Below are 15,989 nucleotides of genomic sequence, written 5' to 3' on the forward strand. Positions count from 1 at the left end.
GGCAGTCCCACCAGATTTGCAGGAGACTACCTGGTGCCATGTTAGATCTCTAGCAAGCACCTGAGGTGGACAGAAATATTTTATGGAGGACTGTAGGATGTCTAAAACACCTTGTTAATGTCTTCCATCATCACATAGAGTGTATTTCCATGATCAGAGCACATGTGCAGCTAGAGTAGGTATTTAAAAGAAAAATTCTGACATTCTTCCTCTGTTATCGCTAGGTGGAAATGTCTGCTACACACCGATGTATAACAGGGAAGGGAATTAAATTGTTTGTCTACTATGCATTTGTAGAGGGTGGAAATAGTGTGGCTTGATGCTTAAGGGATTAAACACAATTTCTCAAAGGGGAACCTCTCTATTGATCAACAATTTCCTACTGAAATGTAAGGAAGGTGTTTTCATTTTCCAGCATATAAAGATGTTGGATGGGGATATGTGTGAGGATACAACATAATAAACGGATCATTTGGGATAGTTTTGTAAGACTATACTTTTCTGTCAGAACCATTGTTTTGTGTCCTTGGCTCTGGTCCATTCCGATATTCCATTTAACATAGTGGCATGGTAGTAACTTGTTATATGTGTCAATATGTGCCATCCCATATGCTTTTGCCTGCATAATTGTTATGAGTGCTTGCCGTAATACTGTTTGTCCAACCCACTTGCTGAGAGCTTTTGTTTATGATAGCCCATCTTTCCCGGAATTAGAAATGTTCACTGGTACTTGGCAGTTGCCAGGACTTCAACTCTAAGTAGTCCAAGCTTAATATCATAGATGTATACTGTATATTGAAAGAAAATGGGAAACCTAATGGAACACTACAATTATACAGAAAACAGCATGCCAGATCTTCCGGATAGCATGAGCAATCTTCACTGAACACTGTGCTTGGCAGTCTTCCAGTAGCACAAACAGTTTCCTGAACAAGTCTCCCAAATAATGTAAATATTTTCCACAATACAGCATTTATACAATTAACAGATTTCTTTCATGTACAGTATTATTTATTTATTAACAGTTTCTTATATGGCGCAGCATATTCTGTTGCACTTTACAATTGGAACAACAGTAATAAACAAAACTGGGTAAAAACAGACAGACATAAAGGTAGGAAAGCCCTGCTCGCAAGTTTACAATCTATAGGGGAAATGGGAATAGGCATGGATACACAAGGATAGATACTACCTATTGCATAATGATCCACCAAATTGCAAAGGTTCTTAATGGGCTGTATGATATAATCACCCAGCAATGTTGGCCAATGGTCAGGAGGGTGTGAAAGTGATGAAAGATAAAATATATGAGGTTATGTGTGGACTGTACAGAGGGGATGTAATTAGATAGGGAGGCATTGAAGGTTATGTGGGTGGGTACAGAATTTGATAAGCTTGCCTGAAGAGGTGAATTTTCAGTAAACGTTTGTAAAAAACTTTTGTAACAATGTTGCTGTGTTTACTCCAATTGCACAGTTATTTACCACAGTAAAGTTATGAATAGATAGATAGTGACAATATGCATGCATAAATAATTGTCAGGTGTAGAAAAATCCTGCACAATAATTACAATAGCACAAGTCATTTGCTCAACAGCAAACAATTATTAGATCTTTTGATTACTCCAGATTAACAGCAATAATATGAATTGCCACATAGTTTTTTTTTCAAATGCACAAATCAAATAACTGTAGATTGATATTTAGCAGACCTTGCATAGAGTCCAAGTAAACTTCCCATGGTGAATGTCATCAGGTACTCTCTTTAGAAATAATAAAAAAAGATAATTTGCTGAGCAGAGCATAATACCAGGTACACCTCAGGACAATACAGATTCAGACTAAATATAATCCACAATAGAGCATCCAGGGAGACTACCTATAAGGGCTGAAACATCCAATAAACACCAGTCAGGATTCTAACTATATCTGCCACAATTAAGAGTCCAAAAGAAGCTTAATACTATGAGACCAGGGGAAAATGTAATATGATCTGCAGGCATTGGCAAGTTCCATACAAGTCTGTCCAGTTTTAACGTAGCAATCATTAAAAAGATAAAACCAAGCTGGTTTTGCCTATTAAAGATTGCTACTTTAAAACATTGGGAAGCAAGCCTTGTATGATACCTGATGATGCCTGCAGTTCGCATTGGGCAGACTCGTACTGAACCTACCAATGCCTGCAGTTTGATGGCTGCAGTTTGCAGGCTATTACAACCTGCACAGCTGATTGGTTGCCAGGATACTGATTGGAGCTTACCTGACCCAGATCTTCTAAGCTGTGCTTAATACTTCTAACAATAATACTGTATATCTTGTTTTAAGTGAGGAATTTCCCCTACCCAAAAATTTTTCATGTCAAAACAAAATAATGTTTGGAACCATTCATTCGGAAATTGGTAGAGTCTGTAAAATGTACATAATTTTGTGTAGATTATTCATTTTGACTATGTTGACTCTTCCCACTCATGATAGCCCTTTGGTTTGCATGATTTATAATCAGAGGTAGTGGCGGGCGGAGGGGGACTTGCACTACACTCCCTAGTTCTAAACATATTGGGCGGTATTCAATTCTTTTCACCCCCTTCCACACCTGTTCCATTTCTGCTGATGGGCGTGGTATAATCATTTCAGCTCGCTACCTTTGCGGTAGCGAGGGCACCCAACCCATCACACAGCAAAACCTGATTACTATGGGTGCTATATGTACTATAACGGGAATCATTTTAGAAAGGAGATTGGGCGTGATAAATCATTCGAATACCGCCCATTAAGAGGTGCTATCATCAGTGTCAGATTAAACCCTGTCAAGGCCCCTAGGTAGTCGAAATCCCTCTTGCGAATTATCTCCTAATACGTTTTTAATTTGACCAATTTACAGTCTATGTTCTGGAAACTGTAATGTAAAGCTGATGTCTATGGTTTGTGTACGTTAAGTTTTTAATGGGTACATTACATTAATACACTATTTTCCCTATAAAGTCTTTAATGTAAAGTTTACATTTCTTTGAGTTGATTCCTATTTTTGTATCTTTTGGAAACAATTTAATAAAGCTTGATTGTAATTTTCTTTCAAGATCAAATCAATATTATTTTGATCTGTTGTCACGGGACCCCTAGAAGGTGTGGGGCCCATAGGCCGATGCCTACTCTGACTATTTGGTAATCCAGCACTGGCTATCATGCTATCAGACTTGTAGTACCATGCAGGGAAAATAAAATACAGATGCCCACTCTAAGTATTAGGAATACAGATAGTCAAAATACATTTGATGAATTCTACAATTGACATGGAGTATAAGTATGGACCTTAGAGCATGATTGACCAAAATGCTTGCCCATTCACCACGTCAAGGTGAACTCCATCAGATGGGTCCCTAATAGTAAAATGTTATATCAGTTATATAGGACTTACCCATAATAGTGCCCTTCTAATATGTAGATAGCAATGTAGGAATCATTTGGCTTACATCAGGAGAATAGCAGCATCGGAGGTGTCTATGTTGCTTGAGTTGGAGGTTATTGGATCTTAACTTGATCTGGAATAGATATGTGCAGCCAGGTGCTGTGAGCCAGTATTAAAGAATCTAGTCGATGTCTAGGCTCTGCTCACCTCCACTGAAGGGAGTGTCCTGCCCATAAGGTTGCTACAAGATGATAGGATTACTGCGATATCCAAGCTTATGCAGGAACAAATGCTGTATTCCCTCAAAGATGGCCCTGTAGCTGTGGGCCTGACTCTGAGTTGGGAATAAAGTAAGATAGAGCAAGCAACTGCATATGTGGCCTAAATCATGTTTGTATGCAATGCCAATGTTCACGCAGCTGAGTGATTATTGAAGACTGCGCATGTGCCACGATTGCACTGCGCATGTGCCAAGGTACCTTTGTGATGCCGCTCACAGTGAGGATTTAAACGCAGAGTGAGTGACAGGAAAAGACTGTTTGGGGGCGGTAACAGGGAGTGGTGGTAAAAACGCAGCATGTCATGCCAATTTTTAGGGCAAGTTTCTGCCTCCAGCTGCAATCATGTACGTAGACAAAAAGAGCGCCAGCTTCTCTACTGCCGCAGCTAGACTGCATCACCATAGACCCACTTGAGGAGTCTGTGTTCCTCATTATTGCAGCTAAGCTGCGTATGTGTATGCAGTTAATAAAGGACTTTGTGACGGCTCCGATGGGCATCTATATTCATTTTTGGATGGCAGCTTTACTTGCGATAACAAGCAAGTCCTTAGCCTGAAAAATCCCAATAGCCGAGGCTTTTTCCATACAAACAGTAATTAGGCCCATGGATGAGATGGGCTATAGTTATGTTAGTCACTATACTGCCACCGGGACCCTGCTCGCTTAAAAGCCCGACAGCCGGCATGTCGACTGACAGGGCTATTCCCATTCATGGCGAGCGCAGCAATCCCGCACAGGGCTTCATTGCACTCGCCAACCCCCCCCCTCCCCCCGGCAATCTAAAGCTCGGGATCCTGGCGTCACACAAACCCAACCCGACGAGACATGTTGCAGTGCAAGAGGTGCCATTACATAAATTATTTTGCACTTTAGTCGCACAATCAAAAAAGTCAATAAGATTTGTTTGACATGATCTCCCCCCAGTGAATCCATGCTGTTTGGGATCCAGTAAATCCGGCAATTTACTGGATCCCAAACAGCATGGATTCACTGGGGGGAGATCATGTCAAACAAATCTTATTGACTTTTTTGATTGTGTGACTAAAGTGATGGATAAAGGTGGAGCCATGGATATAGCTTATCTAGACTTTAGTAAGGCTTTTGACACAGTTCCACATCGCAGACTGCTAAATAAACTTGAAAGTTTGGGATTGGATATTAGGATTATTGAATGGATAAGATCTTGGTTGAAGGATAGAAAACAGAGAGTTGTGGTAAATGGAGTGCATTCACAGGAGGGAAATGTTACCAGTGGAGTACCCCTGGGATCTGTACTTGGACCAGTGCTTTTTAATATCTTTATTGGTGACATTGCAAATGGCATTAAAGGGAAAGTATGCCTTTTTGCAGATGACACAAAGGTATGCAACAGGGTAGACACACCAGGTGGGGTAAAACAAATGATTGAGGATCTAGGTAGACTAGAGGAATGGTCAAGAGTCTGGCAATTACAGTTTAATGCCAAAAAATGCAAAATCATGCACTTGGGTCTCAAAAATCCTAAAGCTAAATACAGTATTAATGGCACTATACTGGAAACTACTGAGGAGGAAAGGGATCTAGGAGTCACTATTTCAGATGACTTAAAAGCAGGTAAGCAATGTAACAAGGCAATGAGGAAGGCTAGTCAGATGCTTGGCTGCATTGGGAGAGGAATCAGCAGCAGAAAGAAAGAAGTAATAATGCCACTGTATAGGTCATTGGTACGGCCTCATCTAGAATACTGTATTCAGTTCTGGAGGCCATATCTTCAAAAGGATATTAATACATTAGAAACTGTACAAAGGAGGGCAACTAAAATGGTGCATGGCCTACATCACAAAACATACCCAGAAAGACTAAGAAATCTCAATATGTATAGTTTGGAGCAGAGAAGGGAAAGGGGGGACATGATAGAAACTTTCAAATATATGAAGGGTTTTAACAAAGTCCAGGAGGGAAACATTCTCCAAATGAAGAGAAGCAATAGGACACGAGGACATGCACTGAGACTGGAGGGGGGGAGGTTCAGGGGAAATTTGCGGAAAAATTATTTCACAGAAAGGGTAGTGGACAAGTGGAATAGCCTCCCATCAGAGGTGGTAGAGGCTATGACAGTAGAGCAATTTAAACATGCATGGGATAGACATAAGGATATCCTTACAAAGAAATAAGGATCAAATAAGGTTAGTGATAAAAAATAATATAAAAAAAAAAAAGGGGCAGACTAGATGGGCCAAGTGGTTCTTATCTGCCGACAAATTCTATGTTTCTATGTTAATCCCGCACAGGGCTTCATTGCACTCGCCAACCCCCCCCTCCCCCCGGCAATCTAAAGCTCGGGATCCTGGCGTCACACAAACCCAACCCGACGAGACATGTTGCAGTGCAAGAGGTGCCATTACATAAATTATTTTGCATGCATGGTAAATACTGGCTGATTTTGTATATAGCCCACAAATGCTGGACAGCTTTATTTTTTCACTGCAATTTACATTTCAGTTTGGACACGCCTCTCTCCCATCTAAGGGCTCTATTTTGTAAATATGGGATGCAGTCAGGATTCCGCCTGTCGGGATCCCGGCAGTCAGATTATGGATGCCGGAATCCCAACACTATTCGGAATGCCGACACTGGCATCCCGAATAGGTAGACATCCCGGCGTTGAAATCCCGACAGCCGGGATGCCGAACGTACTTACACCGTGCCGCCGAAGATGTAAGCCGTGGGGGGAGGGGGAGGTTAGGTTTAGGTTGAGGGAGGAGGGTTAGGGTTAGGCTGCACACCGGGAAGGTTACGCTTAGGGTGCAGGGAGGGGGGGGTTAGTGTTAGGCACCCCTCCAAGGGTTAGGGTTAGGCTGAGGTCGGGAGGGTTAAGTTTAGGCAGCGGGGACAGGAGGTTAGGCTTAGGCACTTGCAAGGGGAAGGTTAGGGTTAGGCACTAAGGGGAAGGTTAGGGTTAGGCATCAGGTAGGGAGGTTTAGGGTTAGGGGGGTAGGGGAGAGGGTATAGCACCCCTTACTCACCCCTGCTGGCTTGTTCGCAGTCGGGATCCCGACGTCTGTATTTTGAATGTCGGGATCCCGCCAGCTGGCCTTCTATACTGATTCCATAAATATAAATACCTCTTTTCTCTGGCATTTCTACTGTAGAAAATAATTTTTTTCTCTTCTTCCTATTTATAGAAAAGAAAAGTTATTATTATTACATTTTATTTATAAGGCACCACAAGTGTTTTGCAGCACCGTACAAAGGACAGTACAGGGAGACAAAACTTAGCATTACAGTAAATAAATAACAAATAGAGTACAGGTAACAAAGAGCACCACAATTCTCAAGACATAATATAGCTAAGATGTAAGTAGTGAGGGAGTAATCACGTACTACTTGGGGCTGGTGGCCATCAATGGAGATGAGCCTTTACCAGCAGGAGGAAAAGCGGGTAAAGATGGTCGCTGCGTAGGGGAGAGCTGCTAGTGAAATGTGTCGAGTAGAGGACTTAGATAACAAGAAGAAAGAGGGCCCTGTTCTGAAGAGCTAACAATCTAGTGGGAAGGGTCGACAGATAGATGACATGAGGTGCAAGCAAGCGGGAGGTAGCCAGATGGCAGTATGTAAGCAAAGCTGAGATGTTCAAGGCATGAGGCAGGGGGATGGAGGAGCAGCCTCAGGACTAGGTTATGCATCGAGAGGGTATGCTTTGATGAATAGGTGAGTTTTTAGTGCCCGTTTGAAGCTTTGCAAGGTCGGGGAGAGTCTAATGGAGCGGGGAAGTGCATTCCACTGAAGGGGTGCAGCACGGGCATAGTCTTGAACTCGAGCATGGGAGCAGTGACCAGGGTGGTGGAGAGGCGACAGCATTGGTCGACCGTAAGGGGCGGGAGGGAGTATGAAGGGAGAGGAGGTTGGAGATGTAGGGAGCAGTGGAATTAGAGATAGCCTTGTATGTGAGGGTGAGGAGTTTGAAGAGGATTCTGTAGAGGAATGGGAGCCAGTGTAGATTTTGCCGAAGGGGAGTGGCAGATGTGGAGCGGTGGGAGAGGAAGATAAGTTGACAATTTCACTGTTTTTTTTCGTCTTCTCTTAGTAATACAGTGAGATATGTGTCTTATCACTGCATGGATCATCTCCCCCACAGCCTTCATAGGTTTCAATAAGGAGTGATTAGTTGTGCTATTTATTGAGAAGGGAAACTTTTCTCCAAAAGTTAACAACATTTTTATATGGTGTTAACCAGGAGAAAGCAGAATAACAATAAATTGTACAGGCAGATAAACAAAAATATGAATAAAAATAGCAAGAATATTAAAAAAAGGATTTTTACATACTCTCTCTCTGACTCTCTCTGACTCTCTCTGTCTCTGTCTCTATATCTATGTATATAAAAGGCAAATACCACTGACTCATAACAACATCTCCTGAACCATAAGTACTAGGAACTTGATATTTGGACAGTAGCTTGCTTTTGTGATGTAGGCACCCGCTAAGAAGGGATTTTTCAAAATTCCACACACAAAAGGGTTCAAAGGGGTGAGCTGATTATTGGGAATTCCCCCCTCACAGAGGAGTAAAGGCAGCCCTTCCAGCTGGGGCTATAAAGAATGCATGGTGCTGGCGATAACAAGTCGTGGAGGGGGGAGGACACAATGTTCCTGGACTTCCTTGCCAGTGGCAGTTGCAGACCACTCCATTATTCAAATAGGGTTGCCAAATCAACTGCAACCCTAAACACTGTCAAACATTACTGGGTGTGGCTCCCCTATTTTAATAATGGGTTGCTCTGCAACTGCCACTGGCAAGGCAGTCCAGCCTTATGGTTCAGGAGATTTTGTGATGAGTAAGAGGTATTTGCATTTTATAGATATATATTTCAGATATAAGTACTTAACCAACCTATTTCCAGTCAGGAGAGGATAGATTCTCAGTTATCAGAGGTTAACCTGTCACTTGAACTAAACATTGTTGGACCTCTCTGAGAGCAATCGGAGGAAAGGAGAGATAGATATTTTGACTCTTAAATGCATTAAAGGAAAGCTTGATAGCAACCACTTATCTGCTCTGTAAAGGGTACCGACAGCTCTCCCAGTGACCTTAAGTGTTGTGCGAAAATCTTACCTTTTTATCTCAAAGGGGGAGCCCTAATGAGAGCGAGAAGCTAAGCAAGAAGACCCAGGGCTCTTTGAAATAGAGTCAGCCTATCCCTGCAAACCTTACATATTTAACAAGCAGAGCTTGGCTTGTTGTCCCAGCATTTACAGCACTGAGAAGGGCAGCATCCAGGGCCGGCCCCATGCATACGCGGGGTATGTAGCTGAGTAAGATGCCACAGTGGGGAGGGCGATGGGCAGCAATGAAGAAGACACTGTCAGCGCTGAGTGATGGCATTTTAAATGAGCCGGCTGGCCCTATGCCAATCGGAGCTCACGGACCAGTAGCCAATCAGGCAGCGGCAGCTCCTGATTGGCTGCTGGACTGTGAGCTCCGCCACATTTGAAACAGCCTGCTGTAGGATACACTTGACTGCCCACTGCTCTACCTGGCTGTCCCCATCCCGCCTACAATCCCGTTACAGCCCGGAGTCGCTTGAACTCGCTTTTCCCTGGGGTCCAGCCTATCATCCTCTGGACCGAGCGGTGGTCGCCCAGGGAGCTCCCTGAATAGCCCGGAACTCACCTATGGACGTGCAGCATGCGCTCACTTATGGATGCACCTGCTGCCGCTAAGTATACCGAGGACCTGATGCTGTGATTTCTGGATCCAGTGGTGGCTGCAGCTGTTACATGAGGGACCAAGGTGTGCTGCATCCAGGGGTCTGAGGAGGTTCTGCAGGTGGGAGCTGCATTCAGGAGTTCGGAAGGTGCAGCAGGTGGAGGGTTCTGGGGTGGGTGGGGGTAATGCACTCATTAATGAGTGTGTGTAGGAGGGCTGCACTCGGGAGCCTGATGGGCACAGCAGGTGATGTGGGCTGCACTCAGGTCTGGAAGGCACAGCAGGTCTGATGGGTTCTGCAGGTGGGAGCTGCATTCAGGGGTTTGGGGGGTTCAGCAGTCAGAGGAAGCTGCACTCAGTGTGTTTGGGAGGGCTGCACTAAGGATTCTGATGATTTTCCAGGGTTTATGTGGATCTGGCTTTATGTGGGTGGGGCACCAATTGATGCTCCACCCATGTTGTAGCTCCACCCACAATATCCAGGGCTACCAAATCTATATTCGCTTACTAAAAAAAATAGGCTTGGGCCGGTCCTGGCAGCATCACAGGCGGGACGGAACAGAGAAGGAGACAGATTATTCTCCTCAGGGCCAAACTTTTGACAGCATCAAATCCGGGGAAGGCCCACCTGGAAGTGCAGCCTGACAAAGATTGGCAGCGGTGCACGGAGCATGTCCTGTTGTAAGTCTAATTTCTGATCGTCTTTGATAAACTAATCAGTTAACTTGAGGTATATCCCGTTGTCCATAAAATAAGACAGAGACTACAGATTCGCATACAATAAAATCTTTGTGATTATGCTTGAAATACCATAGCAAAGCACAAGTATTTAGCTAGTATATATATATATATATATATATATATATATATATATATATATCTCTATATACACTGCTCAAAAAAATAAAGGGAACGCTTAAACAACACAATGTAACTCCAAATCAATCACACTTCTGTGAAATCAAACTGTCCACTTAGGAAGCAACACTGATTGACAATCAATTTCACATGCTGTTGTGCAAATGGAATAGACAACAGGTGGAAATTATAGGCAATTAGCAAGACACCCCCAATAAATGAGTTGTTCTGAAGGTGGTGACCACAAACCACTTCTCAGCTCCTATGCTTTCTGGCTGATGTTTTGGTCACTTTTGAAAGCTGGCGGTGCTTTCACTCTAGTGGTAGCATGAGACGGAGTCTACAACCCACACAAGTGGCTCAGGTAGTGCAGCTCATCCAGGATGGCACATCAATGCGAGCTGTGGCAAGAAGGTTTGCTGTGTCTGTCAGCGTAGTGTCCAGAGCATGGAGGCGCTACCAGGAGACAGGCCAGTACATCAGGAGACGTGGAGGAGGCCGTAGGAGGCCAACAACCCAGCAGCAGGACCGCTACCTCCGCCTTTGTGCAAGGAGGAACAGGAGGATCATTGCCAGAGACCTGCAAAATGACCTCCAGCAAGCCACAAATGTGCATGTGTCTACTCAAACGATCAGAAACCATGAGTGTGGTAAGAGGGCCCGACGTCCACAGGTGGGGGTTGTGCTTACAGCCCAACACCGTGCAGGACGTTTGGCATTTGCCAGAGAACACCAAGGTTGGCAAATTCGTCACTGGCGCCCTGTGCTCTTCACAGATGAAAGCAGGTTCTCAATGAGCACATGTGACAGACGTGACAGAGTCTGGAGACGCCAAGGAGAATGTTCTGCTGCCTGCAACATCCTCCAGCATTACCGGTTTGGCAGTGGGTCAGTAATGGTGTGGGGTGGCATTTCTTTGGGGGGCCGCACAGCCCTCCATGTGCTCACCAGAGGTAGCCTGACTGCCATTAGGTACCGAGATGAGATCCTCAGACCCCTTATGAGACCATATGCTGGTGCGGTTGGCCCTGGGTTCCTCCTAATGCAAGACAATGCTAGACCTCATGTGGCTGGAGTTTGTCAGCAGTTCCCGCAAGACGAAGGCATTGATGCTATGGACTGGCCCGTCCGTTCCCCAGACCTAAATCCAATTGAGCACATCTGGGACATCATGTCTCGCTCCATCCACCAACGCCACGTTGCACCACAGACTGTCCAGGAGTTGGCGGATGCTTTAGTCCAGGTCTGGGAGGAGATCCCTCAGGAGACCATCCGCCACCTCATCAGGAGCATGCCCAGGCATTGTAGGGAGGTCATACAGGCACGTGGAGGCCACACACACTACTGAGCCTCATTTTGACTTGTTTAAGGACATTACATCAAAGTTGGATCAGCCTGTAGTGTGTTTTTCCACTTTAATTTTGAGTGTGACTCCAAATACAGACTTCCATGGATTAATAAATTTGATTTTCATTGATAATTTTTGTGTGATTTTGTTGCCAGCACATTCAACTATGTAAAGAACAAAGTGTTTAATAAGAATATTGCATTCATTCAGATATAGGATGTGTTGTTTAAGTGTTCCCTTTATTTTTTTGAGCATTGTATATATATGTACAATATATATATATATATATATATATATATGTATGTATGTATGTATGTATGTATGTGTGTATGTATGTGTGTATATATATATATATATATATATATATATATAATAAAATTAGCCCCTGATTTTAAGTATGAATGCAGTGGTAGGGGCCCATGCTTAGAGGTATGGCTAGTCTCCAGAGGGGTGTGGCCAGCCACCACAGAGGCTTTGCTAATCATTAGAGAATGTATGGTCTAGGCCGCTTGATAAATATATATAGTAATTACTATAGTGCATGCATGATAATGTACCAGATTAATAACAGCAATGTGTTGTACCCACGTTTGGGGACATCCCTAACAGCCCCCCATAAGTCTAATTGCAGCCAACGCTGCCTGCATGAACCCTGGCACTGAGAGGGTTAACCTCCCCCCCTGATTGCGGACACCAGGACCCAGGGCAGACTGGGCGTCTGATCCGGAGAGCAGGAAGTCTTGAACCCGCAGGATTGGTCGAGGGACGGCGCGCCAAGGAGAGAAGAGGAGTAAGCCAGCAGGACGGAGAGGGGAGCGGAAGGGTGAGCGGCAGAAGACCCGCGGCGTGTGTGTGCGCGGCTGCACCCAACGAGAAGGACGCGGCTGTGACCAGCGCGGGTGTGCAGAGGGAGAACGCCGCAGTGAGGACAGCCGCGGGAGAATCTCCAGTCACCGGCCGCTGCAGAGAGAGAGAGAGAGAGCAGTGGCGTGCAGAGGGAGACGTGGCTGGCCAGAACGCGATCCCGCCAGCTACACGAGGGAGAGTGGAGGGGGAGCCGGAGCTTTTCACCAGCCGCCCTGAGCGGAGAGTACCGCCACACTGTTGTGACGGAGGAGAGCGGGTTGAAGAGAGCTCCCAGCAGCCGATACACAGTGGAGGCTGTGACTGCAACTACCAGCCCCTACCAACAGCCACAAGCAGCGGAGCAAACAGCAGGTACCCACTGCTGAACAGGTACTTGTTCGTATTTACCCCAATCAGCTTGCACACCGTGGGGTCTAATAGCACAAGAGTCCCCTTGAATTAAGGAGGGTAATACCATCCCCCACCACATACCAATCTACCAATCATTGCCCGATTAGATGCAAAGGGGCCACAGAAAGAGGGGTCTTGATAGGAACTGGGCACAGATGATTAAGAGCAGTCACTGATGTGCCTCCCTGTTGGGACGCTCTACATGAACTGTAATTACTCGGTGATCTAAAACAGAGCGCCTGTTCTCCTTTTGCCAACCTGGACCGTTTAATGCTCTCAGTAAGTCAGAATTAAGTGATGTCTCATCAGAAGGAGCTTTGACTTATCTTTCCGTGGATACAAATATATTTTAGTACCGTCCCCCATTGCCACTGCGTTATATTACAAATAATCCATTCTGCACACCTTCCTACAAGTACTTACCTTATGTCCACTAACGTCTTCCCAGGAGTTCATTATTAAGGCGCAAGTGTTCTTTTGAAGAAGGAGACACTGTCCTCAAACGCCAAATAAGGCGCAGGAACTGAACGTTATTGTATGAGGTGTAACGCCACCCTGTGGATAGTTTAGGTAGTGTAGCAAATTGACTGCCAGGACATTTCTTGCATTAAATTGTCTGAAGCGGGTAACCATATCCTAATGATTGATGTTGCACACGAGTTATAAGATGTTTGACTAAACCATTGTTGTACCTTGCAAATGTGTAAACTGTAATTGCTGTTACAGATTCTACCGTAACTAAAATATTGCGAGATTAAATAGTAATATTTACACATAACTACAGCGGTGACCGATAACTGTCCGTTCAATAAAAGGTTGTCACCGTTCCCCTGTGTGGTGTTCCTTGAGTATACTGTGTTTGGGTTGCCCTTCCGGGGTCCTCCTGGTCCTTCTGTCTCAGCCATACAGGTGACGGGAGAAATAGTCGCTGGCCTCGACATCGTTGAAGGGTGGATTCAGCTGACAACGAACACGACTGAACTTCAGGTACGAACACAGTCTACCCACTTTATAGGAGTATTACACTTGTCGTCCGCGAACAGGATCGTTTCAAGATGTCGAACCCGGAAGTTCCGGAGTGGTCCTCAGCACAGGGACAACCACCAGCGGCACACGGAAACCCGACAGGGACAACGGCATCACCGATCACCATGCCATATTACTTTGGGGCCCCATGGTTGCCGACATACGCAGGAAAACAAGTCCCTGGCTCAAGTACTTTCAAGGCATTCAAAGACAAAATGCTCTCCATGTTTCGCCTATATACGCTCACGGAAGAACAAAAAGTAGAGCTCCTGAAGGGACAATTAACCGGCCCAGCACTGAGGGAAGTAGAAGCATGGGAGGATGCGGAGAAGAAGAGTGCATATTGTATACTCCGGAAATTAAGGAACATATTTGAATGCAAAACGGTAGCAGAACTAAAGAGCCGTCTGTACGCAAGAAAGCAACGACCAGGTGAATCTTTATGGGAATTTTCACTAGGCCTACAGGAAGCCTTGAGGGCTGTACGAGCACTGGATCCACTGGATGTCGGACTGACCGATGACACCCCAATTAATTTATTTATTGAGGGAGCACAAGGCGAAGCAATTCGGTCACAGTTACGAATGTGGAAACGCCAAAAACCAGACAGTTCTTTCTCTGCGTTTAAAGAAGATGTTTTACAGATCTTAGGATTGAATCAGGGCGATGGGACTGAAGACGACGAGGCACCAAGGAAAGTGGATGAAGAAAGCCTCCAGAGCATCCCTCCGTACAAGAATGTAGACCCCACCACCCGAGCAGAGGCAGTCCTTCAGCAGGCACAAGCCCCACCAGGGCCAGACCCTATCGATGCCCTGAACCGACAGATGTCAGAAGTGACGCTCAGCCTGTCCCGGATGAGCCAGAGGCTAGAAGAACTCGGCAAAGAACCAAGTGGAAGCCGACGCAGAGAATGGCGTCAGGAACGCGGTGGAAGAAGCCACCCTCGATGGGAGGTTACGAGATTATCAGGCCGACGGCCTACCGATCGGTTTGACCCACAGGGTCGACCGATTTGTAGGGGATGTCACCAGAGCGGACACATCGAACGGAGCTGCCCGCTAGACCCTTTAAACGGGGGGACCAGAGGCGAGGGACCGAGCCTCGGGAGGAGAACCACTGACAGGTCTGCCGTCGCGGGATTGGTGGCCCCAGTATGTAGGGGAGTGCCCTCTGAACATCCGCATCAATGGGATCGAGATCCCAGCTCTCTTGGATACGGGCTCACAAGTCTCTACAATCCGATTCACGGAGTTCCTCCAACACTGGGACGAAGCCACCATTGTGTCCCCACCCGCTACGTGGCTTCACATGCTAGCCAGCAGTGGACAACCCATCGCCTTCCAAGGCTACTGGGAAGCCGACGTGGAAGTAGGAAACGCCTAACGCGCACTTGCCACCCGTGATCCTGGGCATGAACATTCTGCGAAACTGTCCAGAGGAACTAGTAGAAGCCCTGCGACACGAGATGAAGACTGCAGCCCCTAAGGAACGAAAGGCCCTGCAACAGACCGTCAAAGTGCTAGAGGGCCAAAGGAAATTCGTTAATGGTCAGGGTGAGATTGGAAAAGCCCGAATCACCAACCGCCAACCTGTTCTGCTGAGACCAAACTCGGAGCAAGTGGTGTGGTGCAAAACGAGAATTGGTCCGGGGGGAGAGACTACGAGGCTCTGGTGGAATCCTGTGACTGGGATGGACAACAGCCATTCACTGTGGCGAGGATACTAGCCAAAGTAGTACACGGGAGAGTACCAGTCCGTCTTCTGAACCCACACTCGTATGCCATCAGACTCTACAAGTACTGTCCAGTGGCGAAGGTCAGTTGGATCGACTTCCAAGACATCGTGGGACAGGGTGTAACCGCGGCTCAATCAGGAGCGGCAGACGGAGGATCGTCAGCGGCTGAGGAAGAACCCCCATGGTGGGCCGGGATCCAGATCGGAGATGTTGACACCCCCACTGACCAAAGAGACGGAGTATTACAGATTGTGCGACGCAACGCTGCTGCATTCAGCCAACACCCTTCTGATTTTGGGCAAGCGGATGAAGTGTATCACCACATCCCCACGGGGACGACCCCTCCTATCAAGGAACGGCACCTACCCCTCCCTCCAACCATGTACCA

The sequence above is a fragment of the Pseudophryne corroboree genome, chromosome 8 (assembly GCF_028390025.1).
Source record: "Pseudophryne corroboree isolate aPseCor3 chromosome 8, aPseCor3.hap2, whole genome shotgun sequence".
NCBI lineage: Eukaryota > Metazoa > Chordata > Amphibia > Anura > Myobatrachidae > Pseudophryne > Pseudophryne corroboree.